Raw genomic sequence first — 16,358 nt, 5'->3', positions numbered from 1 at the left:
AGTACAATTCTCTCATACTGGCCACTGGATGTTCAACAAGTCACCTCATGGCAAAGAACTCTCTGAAGATTTGGAGAATTAGAATTGTTGCTCTCCACAAAGATGGCCTAGGCTGTAAGAGGTTCAGTAACAACCTGAAACTGAGTTACAGTATTGTGGCCAGGGTCATACAGAAGTTTTCCAAGACGGGTTCCATTCGGAATAGGCCTCGCAAGCGTCGATCAGTGAAGTTGAGTGCTTGTTCTGTGCATCAGGTGCAGAACCTGGCTTCAAAAAAAAAAGGTGGAGAAGCACCATGTGTCTAACATCCAGCAGCTCCATGATGTCATTATAGAGGATTTGAAGAGGATCCCAGCAACAACTTGTGCAGCTCTGGTGACTTCCATGCCCAGAATGATTAAGGCAGTGCTAGATAACAATGGTGCTAAAACAAAATATTGACACTTTGGACACAGTTTTGACAAGTTCACTTAGGATGTACTCACTTTCGTTGCCAGCTGTTTTGACAATAATGGCTGTATGTTGGGTTATTTTTAGGGGACAGTAAATATACACTGCTATACAAGCTGCACATTGGCTAATCTAAAATATATCCCAGTTTCATTTCTATAGTATTGTCCCTTGAGAAGATATACTAAAATGATTGCTGAAATGTGAGGGGTGTACTCACTTTTGTGAGATACTATAGATAGACAGACAGACAGACAGACAGAGAGACATATAGATAGATAGAGAGACATAGAGAGACGGAAAAAGATAGACAAACAGGCAAACAGACAGATAGAGACATATAGATAAACAGAGAGACAGAAAAAGACAGACAGAAAGACAAACAGACAGACAGATAGACATAGATGCCGTTGCCTCTTGAAGCCTCATAATTCCACATATGTTCAGCTTTAGCATGATTATTTAAGTTTGAGATTTTGCGAATCGAGAGGTTTAACGCTGTGACTTCTGACCTGTAATACAGAGCCCAACAGATCCCGATTCGAAGGGATTAAATGTTAACACCGGTTTAACATCTGAGTCATTTCAGCTGTTTGCCAAGGCTTAAAGAAAGTCCTAACTCCCACCACAAGTGTCAGGACAGAAATGGAGTTCTCAGCAGGGAGGCAAATATTCACCATATGGACATCACTGGACACCATCGTGTCTGCAAAACTGTTGCTCTACCACAGGGGAGGCGTGCAAGACAGAACAGAACAGACATACTACTGAATAAACAAGACGTTTTATGTTCCTGTCAGTGAAGGGACACTGTTTTTATGGTGCCCCAAAGGGTCAACAGTGTTGCAGAGACAGGCCGTTAAACTTAGAGCTATTTGTTACGTAACATGCTTGTGACAGGCTGCCATTCACTGCTGTCCCGCAAGGTCACTGACATTTGTTCTTGACAGCACTGTGTGAAAGAATTTCTACAATTTGTAGAAAAACAACACAGTATTATCTCTTGCTAAAGACTATCAATCCCAAACTATGATACTGGCCAAGAACGAAAAGGTTACTCTCCAGTCTTTCAGAAATTACTTAGTAAGAAGTAGCTCAGATATTTCCTTGTAATTTTAAAAGTAATGAGTTACTTTACTAGTTACTTGAATAAAAAGTAATCTGATTACATACATAACTCATGTTACTTGTAATGCGTTAACCCCGAGAAGGTTACTCTCCAGTGTTTTGGGAGTTACTTCTTTGAAAATGTAACTCGGATATTTCCATGTAAATTTAAAAGTACTGAGTTGCTTTACTAGTTACTTGAAAAAAGTAATCGGATTGCATAACTCACGTTAGTTGTAATGCATTACTCCCAAGCAGGTTACTTTCCAGTGTTTTGAGTTATTTTTTTTTTAACTTACAAGGAAACATCTGAGTTACTTTTTCAAAGTAACGGGTTACATTACAAGTTACCTGAAAAAAAGTAATCTTATTACATAACTCATTACTTGTAATGCATTACGCCGAGGAGGTTACTCTCTAGTGTTTTGTGAGTTACTTATTTGAAAAAGTAACTCAGATATTTCCTTGTAAATTTAAAAGTAATGAGTTACTTTACTAGTTATTTGACAAAAGTAATCTGATTACATACATAACTCACGTTACTTGTAATGCGTTACTCCCGAGGAGGTTACTCTCCAGCGTTTTGGGAGTTATTTCTTTGAAAAAGTAACTCAGATATTTCCTTGTAAATTTAAAAGTAATGAGTTACTTTACAAGTTACTTAAATTAATCTGATTACATAACTCAAATTACTTGTAATGTGTTACCCCCAAGACTGTTACTCTCAATGCCAAAGTTTCTTCTGCTAATTTGTTGTTACGTTATCCAATGTACCACCCAAAACACGTATTTCAAGCCATTTACAAATCTGCTCAGAATGTTGTTTACAGCTCTAAATCAACTTTAAATCCGCTATTTTCTTAATTTCTCTGCCCATTTTACTTCCCTGCTCCTTTGCACAAGTGCTTGTAAGAGCATGTTCAGACAGCATGGAGAGTTCAGAGATGGGTTAATCCCTCCTTCCCAGGTGTGTGGCTCCACATGTGTCTCCCCACTCAGCCATTCTCTCTTGGTAGTTATGAGTGTGTGTTTCTGCAGAAACATGTTTTATTTGCGTCAGAACAAGAGCCTGATCTGAATACTGAAGCTTTTCAGTGCATTTCATTATCACTTTAATTAGGAAAGCAAATGAATCGTTTGGTGTGCTGTGGTAGGAGGAGATGCCATGCTGCTAATCTCCATTTGATCACCATTTTCTCATATTTGGGATATCTCATTCTTACCCATCCATTCAATCATTCTTCAAACCCAAATTCCATGCAGGTTTGAGGAAAAGCGGCAAATGTTTGTCCTTCGAACGTTTGATTATGTCTGCATAGACTATCAACCACTTTTTAATGAAAGAGCATCTTTTCTATGAAATAGCCCCTTTTAAGGTACTAGCCAAAGAAGGTGCATACTTAACCCTGCCAACTCAACCCTGCCAACCTCAGATGCATAATTTGTCCAGTACATCACCATCAAAGCCAAAAGCATTGCATAACATCATCAATCTGTGAACATGCTCCTCCGGTCTCAATTTGTAGTTGTGTGTTTTCCATCTTAACACTCAAGACCCTCTTTGGTGGTAAATGCTGGAAAAAAACGGTGGGGACATGCAGCTGTTGTTTCTGATGTGGGTTCATTCCTGCTAGTTCCTGGCTAAGTGTCTAAAAAGGTTTGGTGCTGGTGCCAGCACCCATGTGGTGACCATATTCACAGATCAAACACATGCACATACTTTTAAAAGCATGCAGTAAAACTGTTAAAGACGCATAAGCACATACATATATGCGTGTTAAGCATTAAGTCAGTGAGTTTGAAAATAAATAATGACGTTAAACAGCACATTTATTTTACTATACTTCCTGTCAAACAAACATCACTGCTCTTTCCAGGCACTATGTCAATAGTAGCCTTGTGAGTTACATTGGTCTTCCTGGAAGTCGTTGAGAAGCCCTCAGCTCGAAGGAGAAAGGGATTTTTAGCTATAGTCTTGAAACGTGCCATCTCATTCACTCAACAACCGACTTTGGGAGAGCCCAACAACGTGGTAGATTCTTATAAGCAAATGTAACTTTCTCTCTGGGACTGTTTGGTTAAGTAAAGTTGTTATTATTAAAAGGGTATTATGACTGGTAAGAGTTTTCTTAACTAAAGGCGTTGGTTGCAACCAGACCCTAGATGAGTTCTCTACTGAAAATGGAGGAGTTTGGTGCTTTTTTTAAAAAAACTGTGTGCAGCTTTCTGTGGTTCATTTCACTTGTTTTATGTATCCACCAACATTAGTTCTTTTACTTAGCCTGTCTGAAGTCTAGTCTATCTAAGTTTGCCTTACTGAGATGTAAATTTGGCATTTTGTGACTTTAGGTCAGATGTGTCCAATCCTGTTCCTGGAGGACCACTGTTTTGCAAAGTTTAGCTCCAACCCCAACACACCTGAATCAGCTTATCAAGGTCTTACCAGGCCAGGGGTGCCTAAACTCTGTCCTGGATGGCCGGTGTCCTGCAGAGTTTAGCTCCAACTTGCCTGAACATACCTGCCAGGAAGTTTCTAGTATGCCTAGTAAGAGCTTTATTAGCTGGTTCAGGTGTGTTTGATCAAGGTTGGAGCTAAACTCTTCAGGACATCATCCCACCAGGACCGAGTTTCACACCCCTGCTCTAGTTTCTAGCTTCTCAACTCTGGCCCGTGAGATCAATTTTCCTGCAGAGTTTAGCTCTACCCTGACCAAAGTCACCTGCCTGTACCTTTCTAGTGATCCTAAAGACCTTAATTGACTTGTTCAGGTATGCTTGATTAGGGTTGGAGCTGAACTCTGCAGAAAAAATGGATCTCATGGGCCAGAGTTGAGCTAAACTCCATACTAGGCACACCGTACTGGGCAACCTGGAAACTTCCAGGCAGGTGTATTGGGGTAAGTTGGAGCTAAACTGTGCAGGACAGTGGCCCTCCACAACTGAGTTTGGACACCCCTGCTTTAGGTGCATGTGAAACAGGATATAACCCTAAGACAGGGGTGCCCAAACTTGGTCCTGGAGGGCCGGTGTCCTGCAGTTTGGCTCCAACCCCAATTAAACAGACCTGAACCAGCTAATTAAGATCTTACTAGGCATACTAGAAACTTCCCGACAGGTGTGTTGAGCCAAGTTGGAGATAAACTCTGCAGGACACCGGCCTTCTAGGACAGAGTTTGGGCATAAAACAAAAAAACAAAAATATCTTGCTTACTTGCTACAAAGGTGACTTTTAATATATAGTGTTTGGTTTGGAACTAAAGTGTTTTATAAACCATACTTGAGAGATCTAGAATACGGTTCAAGTGGACTGCAGTTTGGATTGCAAAGTGTGAAAGTTACCTGGACTAACTGGTACAAGTGGAGAGGTGTGGAATCAAACATGAATTTGGACCAAGCAACAAAATCAGTGGTCCCAGGAGGCACACAATGTCAGAAGATATTGATATTTGGTTATTTGGTCTCAAATTAGTGTTCCCCAAGTGCCTTGTCCAAATTTAGACTGCAACGTTGAGTGACCAAAATCCAATGTCAATTCAACATCTAATGTCCAATACCGACATCAGCTGATGTTGATATTTTGCTTTTAGGTTGCGTAACCAAAATCCAGTGTTAAGTCAACATCAACCAACAACCTGATTTTCATTTCAAATAATGGGAGATGGAAACTCATTTTGCGAATAAATGTCATGTGACATTGCGCTATGGGTCGGTATAATCTGACTAACCAGTGGACGGATCTCATTGCACAGCATCTGAATTGCTGTTATGGTCATTCTTAAATTCAAAGTATATCTTTATTATTGCCTCCCAGAACAATCTTACACGACTGCATTCCCAAACAGCAAGCATCCACCTCCAAAGGCAATGACCACATTTATTGCATTTGGTCTGCTTGCTTTGAGGCGCAAGAAATGTATTATATGTAAAAAATTATATTCAGTGGCTTCTCCTACTTTTCTTAGTGATAAGTTTATCAGTTTATCAAGAAGTGACGATTTTGTTTTCTTCGTCTCGTTGGACAGAAACAGCACTTATTCGCAAATGTTTTATGTGATATTCCAATTTTGCATATATTTTAAATTCGCAACTTTGGATGGAAACCCAGCTATTACGAAATTACTTAGAGAATCTCATACAAAACTTATGAAATGAACCTTTCAAACTTTGTCAAATCACTCAAATAGTTCTTGCCTGAGACTTCTATGACTTTAATTCTCAAAGACACAAAATCCATTACTTGACTACCGTAAACTGTGTAAATCTAGCCAATCAGATTGGAGCTTACTTTTTGAGCAAGCTTTTGTCCCTTTTGTTATGCATCAGTGTGTTTGTGAAGAGTTGGTAAAGGGGATGATTCCTTCTCGTCAGCTCTCAAATCAATGTTCTTGGATCACAGGATGGCTGATGACAACTTTTTGATAAACCACGAAAGAAAAGACTGCTGAAATGAACAAGACAAAAATTGCTTTTATGAAAGGAAGAGAAGCCAAACACAGGAATTTATGGCATCTCTGTTAGGGAAAAATGTTGACTCAGCCTGAAAATAAGTATTTCATTAGATCATAGTGAGACCAACAGACCACAGATCCAAAGGAGTTTCTGTGAATCTGTGGTGTCAGAGATCTAAGCCAGCTCTCTAAACTGAGAGTTAATATTCGAACATCTGAAGAGTGTTTCAATGTACCATTTCATGAGGTACAGACAGCACCAGGTGGATCACACATTTACAGGGATTTGAGCTGATAAAGCGAGACAGTATGTCTTTCACTGGCCAGGGAATGACGGAATAGTCGATCATCTGTTTGGAATGTGTGTGTGTGTGTGTGTGTGTGTCAATGATACGTTATAGACAATCCCAGATGAGGTCAGGAGACACTGTATCACTGGAATGTAGAAGGGCAGGATCGTCCACGTGAACAAAAGAAATCAAATAAATGTTAAAAAATTAACATTATGATTTGAAGAAAAAAAGGTACTCTCGTGAACAGGCATCAAGACCTGAGACATTAGAGAAAAAAAATCTTGTATAAAGTCATTATTTTTGTTTTCTTCTCATAACTTCTATCACTGATGTCACATTAGAACATTTTAAAGGAGAAGTCCACTTCCAGAACAACAATTTACAAATAATTTACTCACCCCCTTGTCATCCAAGATGTTCATGTCTTTCTGTCTTCAGTCGTAAAGAAATTATGGTTTTTGAGGAAAACATTTCAGGATTTTTCTTCATATAAGGGACTTCAATTGTGCCCCCAATTTTGAACTTCCAAAATGTAGTTTAAATGCAGCTTCAAAGGGCTCTAAACAATCCAGCCAAGGAAGAAGGGTCTTATCTAGCAAAACGATCAGTCAAAATTTGTATACTTTTTAAGCACAAAAGCTTGTGTAGCACAGGCTCTGGGATGCGCGTTCACGACACTACGTACTATTGAATCACGTCAAAAGGTCACGCGAAACCACAGACCCAGTGTTTACAAAGCAAACGCGCAAAGACTAACAAAGTGCAAGTAAGACAAATGCTGTTTACAAACAAAAAGCTACACCGATGTCGGACGATTCTGAAGTTGTTTTTCATCCATCATATGAAGAAAAATTTTCCTCAAAAACCATAATTTCTTTACGACTGAAGACAGAAAGACATGAACATCTTGGATGACAAGGGGGTGAGTAAATTATATGTAAATTGTTGTTTTGGAAGTGGACTTCTCCTTTAATGATGTACTTACTATCTTTTTAGGCCTTGAACGTGGTAGTTGCGTCGCTGTCTATGGAGGGTCAGAAAGCTCTTGGATTCCACCAAAAATATCTTCATTTGTGTTCAGAAGATTAACATATGTCTTATGGGTTTGGAATGACATGAGGGTGAGTAACTAAAGACACAATTTTCATTTTTGGATGAACTATACCTTATGTATTCAAAAGGTAACACATTTTACTTCTAAAAGTAAAATAATATAATGCAACTTTTGTAGAAATATTTTAACATTACCCCCAAGATCTATGGCAGTGAGTAAGGAAGTTCAGTGATTTTATAGCTGGTCTGTAGGTACAAAATTAAGAATATGGCATGTCAGGCTTCTCTGTTCTTTGGCAAAAAACCCAGGCCTAGAACGGCTAAAAAGCTTTTGCTCCTGGCATCTGTTCCATCCTTTTGGCACATTCACAGATGCTACCGCATCTCCCACCATGACAAATCACACCTAACGGAAACAACCAGCAGATCGCGAAGCTTAGATATGTCAATTACCATGGAACCCTGTTTCCCCCGTGTTTATCTCTTTGTTTTTCTTGCTATCTCTGTCTCTCCATCCCTGTCAATTATTTCTGATATGAGACCCGGGAAAGAGGCCAACGACAGGGAAGAGATGAGATTTGGCGTGCTGATGCTGACAGAATTCAGTGGCGCTCTGAAGAAGCCATCTCTGCATTGAGATGCCAGAAAATAAAAGCTTTAACTGAATTGAACTCTGCAAGAATTTAAGTCGCTCCGACAAGAAGCGAGATCTCACGAAAACACTTTTAGACTGTCTGAAAAACATTACCAGTTTAACTTTGTGCTCTGCTTCTGAAAAATCACAAAATCGTGATGGAGTCAGGCTTGACTTAGCTTTACCTGTTAGCATCAAAGCATGTATATCTTCATAAGCTAACTGACTGGTTATTAAGCCGATACGTGGGCACTGAGATTACACTGCAAATACGTACAGTTCAGCCAACCAGATACAGTTCTGATCACCAATTAGCTAATCAGAGGAGACGGAGTTAAGGGACTCAACTGGAGTTTCCTTTGAACCTCAGCAGGACCAGTTAGAGTCTAGAGCCCTCGCTGGCTGAGACTTCATCTCTGGTTGAGAAAGTCTTAAAAGGACAAGCAATCCAGCAGAGATCAGAAAGAAAAATGGAGCGTTTGGTCTGTCTTTCCGTGAGGGGCTGGATTTAATTCGACAGATGGTCTAATTTCTTCAAAGTGGATTAGCTGAGGCAAGAAATCGCAAGTTGTCGTCATCTCAATGGGTAATTTTTGGCCCAAATTTTCTTGTAATGAAATTTGAAATAAATTCGACTCATCATTTGATTTAGATCTCAATGTACTAATGCTCCCTTCATGTAAGTGTCACCATGGTTACAAGATGAGATTTTGGAAACCGCTTTCTTCTTGCCAGTAAGGAATAACTGGGAATAAATTGTTAGCCATGTGCTAAAGTAGACTAAAGTTCTGTAAAACATCTATAAAAACACCACTAAAACCTTATTCCCAAAGAATAATTTATCCTGTTTTCCAATTAAAATGTATCTAAAAATTCTTACAAGATCATTTATTTGAGAATAAACACTGTATAAGATATTAAGACTTGATTTCATAGATTGTATTTTGTCTTAATGCACTGACAGATGGTTTCACTTCTTTTTAGAAGTGAAAACATCTGTCAGAGATGGTGCACATACGGTGGCTGAGAGCGCAGTGCGCTGCAACTTATGTAAACACGCAAATATAAAAAGCACCAGGAAATTAAGAAAACATCTTAGACAGCACATGTGCTATAAATGCAACACAACCAAATACAGAAACACGCTACAAATACTCACAATGCAACCAAATACAAAAATGTTATGCAAATACTGACAACACAACCAAATACAGAAACGTGCTGTAAATACACACAATACAACCAAATACAAAAACACGCTACAAGTACAACACAACCAAATACAAAAATGCACTGTAAATACTGGTAACACAGCCAAATACAAAAACGCTCTGCAAATACAACATCACCAAATACAGAAATGTGCTGCAAATACTCACAATACAACCAAATACAAAAACGCACAGCAAATACTTACAAAACAACCAAATACAAAACTGCGCTGCAAAAAACTGAAATGTGCTACAAATACTCACAACACAACCAAATACAGAAATTAGCTGCAAGTACTCACAATACAACCAAATACAAAAACACACCGCAAAAAAGAAACATGCTGCAATTACTCGGAACACAACCTAATGCAGAAACGCACAGCAAATACTTACAAAACAACCAAATACAAAACCGCGCTGCAAAAAATAGAAATGCACTGCAAATACTCACAACACAAGCAAATACAGAAACGAGCTGCAAATACTCTCAATACAACCAAATACAAAAATGTGCTGCAAAAAAGAGAAACATGCTGCAAATACTCACAACACATCCAAATAAAAAAAAAAACACACAGCAAATACTTGCAACGTGACCATATATAAAACCGCACTGCAAAAAAACAGAAATGTGCTGCAAATACTCACAACACAACCAAATACAGAAATGAGCTGCAAGTACTCACAATACAACCAAATACAAAAATGTGCTGCAAAAAAAAAAAACAGAAACATGCTGCAAATACTCACAACACAACCAAATAAAAAAACAAGCAGCAAATACTTACAACATGGCCACATATAAAACCGCATTGCAAAAAATCTGAAATGTGCTGCAAATACAACCAAATACAAAAACTTGCTTAAATGTGTTGCAAATGTGTTGCAAATACTCAACCAAATACAGAAACGTGCTGCAAAAAACATAAATGTGCTGCAAATATTTACAACACAACCAATTACAACAACTTGCAACAGAACCAAATACAGAAACGCTGCACATACTCACAGCACAACTAAATACAGAAATGCACTGCAAATACTCACAACACAACCGAAATTTAAAAAGAAACACAGCAAAAAAAATAGAAATGCGCTGCAAATACTCACAACACAACAAAATACAGAAATGCGCTGCAAATACTCACAACACAACCGAAATTTAAAAAGAAACACAGCAAAAAAATGGAAATGCGCTGCAAATACTCACAACACAACAAAATACAGAAATGCGCTGCAAATACTTGTAACAGAACCAAATACAGAAACACTGCAAATACTCACAGCACAACTAAATACAGAAATGTGCTGCAAATACAACCAAATACAAAAACCTGTTTTAAAAAAGCATCAATCCTACATGACATACACATAAGAATAATGCAAACCCATTACCATAGTAATAGAACTTTTTATATCAAAAATCACACTTCCAAACATCTCTGGAATCCAAGGTAGTGTTTAATAGCTAGATAGCTTAGGTGAATACAGCACACTATTTGTAGGGTTGATCCAAATTAAAAACTACTATCCATTTACAAAGGATAAAGCCATTAACCATTAAAGGAAAGTATTTTGGCTTTTTATGAAGATGCTGATCCAGGGTAGCTATTTATTGGCAAGAAATAACACCACACACAGAGACGATACCCATTTAGCATCTATTTTTCATGAATAACCACAGGCGATCATCTACTTATTAAAAGTCATAATTCTGACACCAGTGCTGTGTCCTCAGCAGCTATAAGCTCTAATTTTCAACCTCTCTTTCTGACAACGAATCTGATGGCTGATAGTTTTACCTCAACTGATATGACACTGGTTCTGTTGTTAGCGTTGTTGCGTAAAGAGCTACAATTTGGCTTTTGGAAAGTTGCCTGGAGTCACAACAGTAGGTGATTTGCGTCAAATAGGAAACAATGACACATCACACTGATGTTATAACATTATTATGTTGAGGTGCCCTTTGGGTGACAAATATTTGAGCCAGTATAAAATAGCACGTCAAGAAATCCTATTCATACATGACAATGTGTTAAAGTTTATTGCATTTTAGGTTTATTGCACTTAGGTAGTAAGTAATTTGCAGTAAGCGTTATGCTGGTTTTCCAGATATAGCCTATGTGTGTTTCCTCAGAAAGATGAACATGAATTCTAGTTAATTTCCAGAGGAAAGGCAGATCATTGAAAAAAAAAAAATAAAAAAATAGATCATGTGCAGTCATGGTTTTCATGTTCTGACTGGTGCGAGCTAAACCGAATTACGGATAGCTGCACTAGAACTAGCGTGCTAATCAGAGTACACTGGCATTTCTCCCTAATGAAGCCCTCAGGTTAGAGTGCTAGCGCGAGAGAAAAGAAATAACTCCTCCGTCTGCACAGGATGCATGTGCCCAGACAAATTGTCGTCTTGAATGTATTCCCTGCAGCACAATACGTAATGTTAGAAGCCAGGAAATAGGAGAATGAAACTATAGCGTCACAGCATTACTGCACCATAAACCTCTGTGTGCGTGTCTTCATTTTCAACCGTGAAATCATTTTATTCGCAACCCTGCCAGATAACTGCTGGCAAAGCGCTATCTTTTTCCCACGCTGAGAGCTTAATCTACTCCATCCATTTCATCTATTGAGCTAAACGGTGGTTTAGCATATTGGCATGTAGCAATCGAAGAGTTTATCTAAGTCCTGAGTACTTAACATTGTGCTTTGACTTTACACTGTTTAACCAAGTGTACCATGTTAGCACTAAAGTCTCTTAGCTATATGCAAATAAGAGTTTCTGTACTAAGCTACAACATGTATGGAAAACTAACCATGGTTTTGTAGTAATCATGCTTTTTTGGAGTATTGATAAGCATTTATATAACCACATTTTTACTACAAATACCATGGTTAAACCATGGCTAGTGTAGCAAAACCACTGTTAATTTATGGTTACCATGGTTTAACAATAGTAATTTTTTGTAGTTAAATTACAATAGTTCATTTTTATTTATTGTTTTTGTTGTTGTTGTTGTTTTCATGCATCCTTGTGAACAGGTTCGTTTTGACAATGTTCTCGCCTGTATGAAAATCTTTTCAAAAACGTGAACGAACAACGTTTCCATTTTTACTAATTTCTTTTGTGTAAATATACTCTTAACTAAAATAATGGAACAATTTAGAACAATGTGGCCCTGATTTACCTAAAAACAAGGAAACAAATTAGTACAATGTGGCTGCAATTTAAGTAAAATGAGGGAATGATTTTGTGCAACATGACCACAGTCTACTATGAATTGTCAGGCGTCGTGTGCGGGAAGGAGGAGTAGGGACGAGGAAATCATACAAAACGTGCTTTAATAAAAATAATCCAAATGGGAACAGGAACAAACTGGAACAGCTGGGAAGACACAATCCAACACGACATAAACTAACATAAGGTAACATAAAGCGACATTAAGAACGGACCAGAAACAAGTAACTGAACCAAACTTACATAGGATCACTAATGAGAAACAGACAGGTGTACGAGATTAACAAGTGACGACATAAGAAACGGAACAGGAAAGACCAAATAAGGACACATGAGGGAAAAACCAACAAAACAGTCCACAGGGCTGTGACATGAATTTACTAATTGGTACAGTGGCTACTACAATTTTATGAATTGGTACGGTGGCTACTACGATTTTACTATTAGTAGCTATGATGATTTCACTATTTAGTAAAGTGGCTACTACAATTGTACTGTTTAGTACAGTGGCTACTACAGTTTTACTATTTATTACAGTAGCTACGACGATTTCACTATTTAGTACAGTTGCTACTACAATTTTACTATTTAGTATAGTAGCTATGACGATTTCACTATTTAGTACAGTGGCTACTACGATTGTACTATTAAGTACAGTGCTACTATGATTTTAGTAATTGGTACAGTGGCTACTACGATTTTACCATTTATTATAGTAGCTTTGACAATTTCACTATTTAGTACAGTGGCTACTACAATTTTACTATTTAGTACAGTAGCTACTACAATTTTACTATTTATTACAGTAGCTATGACGATTTCACTATTTAGTACAGTGGCTACTACGATTGTACTATTTAGTACAGTAGCTATGACGATTTCACTATTTAGTACAGTGGCCACTACGATTTCACTATTTAGTACAGTTGCTACTACAGTTTTACTATTTAGTACAGTAGCTATGACGATTTCACTATTTAGTACAGTTGCTACTACAATTTTACTATTTAGTACAGTAGCTATGACGATTTCACTATTTAGTACAGTGCCACTACGATTGTACTATTTAGTACAGTTGCTACTACAATTTTACTATATATTACAGTAGCTATGACGATTTTACTATTTAGTACAGTTGCTACTACAATTTTACTATTTAGTACAGTAGCTATGACGATTTCACTATTTAGTACAGTGGCCACTACGATTGTACTATTTAGTACAGTTGCTACTACAGTTTTATTTTAGTACAGTAGCTATGACGATTTCACTATTTAGTACAGTTGCTACTACAATTTTACTATTTAGTACAGTAGCTATGACGATTTCACTATTTAGTACAGTGGCCACTACGATTGTACTATTTAGTACAGTTGCTACTACAATTTTACTATATATTACAGTAGCTATGACGATTTTACTATTTAGTACAGTTGCTACTACAATTTTACTATTTAGTACAGTAGCTATGACGATTTCACTATTTAGTACAGTGGCCACTACGATTGTACTATTTAGTACAGTTGCTACTACAGTTTTACTATTTAGTACAGTAGCTATGACGATTTCACTATTTAGTACAGTTGCTACTACAATTTTACTATTTAGTACAGTAGCTATGACGATTTCACTATTTAGTACAGTGGCCACTACGATTGTACTATTTAGTACAGTTGCTACTACAATTTTACTATATATTACAGTAGCTATGACGATTTTACTATTTAGTACAGTTGCTACTACAATTTTACTATTTAGTACAGTAGCTATGACGATTTCACTATTTAGTACAGTGGCCACTACGATTGTACTATTTAGTACAGTTGCTACTACAGTTTTACTATTTAGTACAGTAGCTATGACGATTTCACTATTTAGTACAGTTGCTACTACAATTTTACTATTTAGTACAGTAGCTATGACGATTTCACTATTTAGTACAGTGGCCACTACGATTGTACTATTTAGTACAGTTGCTACTACAATTTTACTATATATTACAGTAGCTATGACGATTTTACTATTTAGTACAGTGGCTACTATGATTTTAGTAGTTGGTACAGTGGCTAATAAAATTTTACTATAGTGGCTACTACAATTTTACTATTTAATACAGTAGCTATGATAATTTCACTATTTAGTACAGTGGGAAATACATTATTATTATTTATTTATTTATTTTTTTTACTAATTAATACAGTGGCTACTACAATTTTACTGTTTAGTACATTGACTAATATGATTTTTCTAAAAAGTACAGTGACTACTACAGTTTTACTAATTAGTACACTGGCTACTATGATTTTACTAATTGCTAAAGTGGCTACTATGATTTTAACTAATTAGTACAGTGGTTGCTAATTTTACTGTTTAGTACAGTTGCTACTACAGTTTTACTAAAGTATAGTGCTGCTACGATTTTACTATTTAGTACAGTTGCTACTACGGTTTTACCAAAAAGTACAGTGTTACTACAATTTTACTACTTAGTACAGTGGTTACTGTGATTTTACTATTTAGTACAGTGGCTACTACGACTTTACTAAAAAGTACAGTGTTATGATTTTACTAGTTAGCACAGTGGCTACTACAATTTAACTTAAACGGGGAAACAAATTAGCACAACATGGCCATGATATATCTAAAATAAGGGAAGAAATTAGTACAGAGTGTCCATGATTGAACTAAATCATGGGATAGAACTAGTACAAAATGGCCAAGATTTAACTAAAATGACGGAATAGGTTAATAAAACATGGTAGTGAATGAAAAAGTTCACTGCCATGGGAAAAATTATTAATTTATGGCCATGATATCTACTCTATCTACTCTGCACATGTCATGTGCAGGTCTTCTCTTTAAATTTTTGTTCTGGCACAACAGTAGTTGACCTAAAAGAGAAAATGCTGTAGAACAAAACAGTTTGTGCTAATGATTGCCACAGCACCTTCTGTGGCGACACTTGGAATGCAAAACATAGCTCATCTATTATTCAACAAAAACATACATCCTCACCCGCTATTACGCACACTGCAAACATTAGCTACGTCTTATATCCCATCTGTTGTTTTTAAACGAGAAAATCAGAGACGACAGAAAACCAAGATGGGTCATATCCTGATTAGTAGGGTCTAAGGTGGCACTGAATAGATAAAAGGGGGAACATAGCTTGTCATTTTCCCAGAAAGACATGTAACACACACTCATAGCATTCAGTAAACTGATGCTAACACTAGGGCGACTAAATCAGAGGCAATGCTGATGCTGCTAAACACGTCAGTGCTGCCAAGTACGTGAACATGTTGAGGCGTCTCCTAAGGTTGGAAAGATGCAATTGAGTTACATAAACAAGTAAAAAAAGCATCTCTGCAGGGTCAAAACTTCAGACTAGAAACTCTACAGTAAACATGTCCTGCCCTGCTCTTGCAGTTTGTGAAGAATTTACAGCCCTTAATGACAGACATCAGGACAGGCTGTTGATCTAGTTGCAAAAGCCAAGCATATCATTTGGCTCCTTTGAGGGGGCGGGAGCTGCAAGAGTTTCCTGGTGTGAAGTCCCATCAGGGTGAAGTAGAGACTCAGATCTTTCATCCTCCTGAGGGAGGAGAGCAGACGACTGAGAGACTGGGAGTGAAAAGAGAGTCGCTTCTTTCTGCCATATGCTTTAAGCTGCAGAGAGAATAAAACCACACTGTAAACCCAAACAGTATAACTAACTTATAATGTAAAGTACCTGGTACTCAAAATGTGCCAAAAAGTTTAGCTAACTATTATTTTTCAGTTTACACAACATCTATCAGAGTTTTAAGTTAACAGTAATTTTTAGTTTTAGTTTTTACAACTACACTAAAGTTATGAGTTTAGGGAACTTGAAAAATAGATTCAACCATAATCAAATATTTTAATGTCAAACATACGCCC

General features: G+C 37.3%; 1 protein-coding gene across 1 annotated transcript in view; it reads left to right on the top strand.

Annotated features, from left to right (window-relative positions):
- Window positions 1-16,358, top strand: part of LOC127153718 (aldehyde oxidase 1-like) — a 90,113-nt gene that overhangs the window by 30,651 nt on the left and 43,104 nt on the right. The window lies entirely within an intron of this gene.

This window comes from Labeo rohita, chromosome 22, assembly GCF_022985175.1.
Source record: "Labeo rohita strain BAU-BD-2019 chromosome 22, IGBB_LRoh.1.0, whole genome shotgun sequence".
NCBI classification, from domain to species: domain Eukaryota; kingdom Metazoa; phylum Chordata; class Actinopteri; order Cypriniformes; family Cyprinidae; genus Labeo; species Labeo rohita.
Note: the sequence above shows the minus strand (reverse complement) of the source record. Positions and strands in the feature narration are given on the sequence as shown.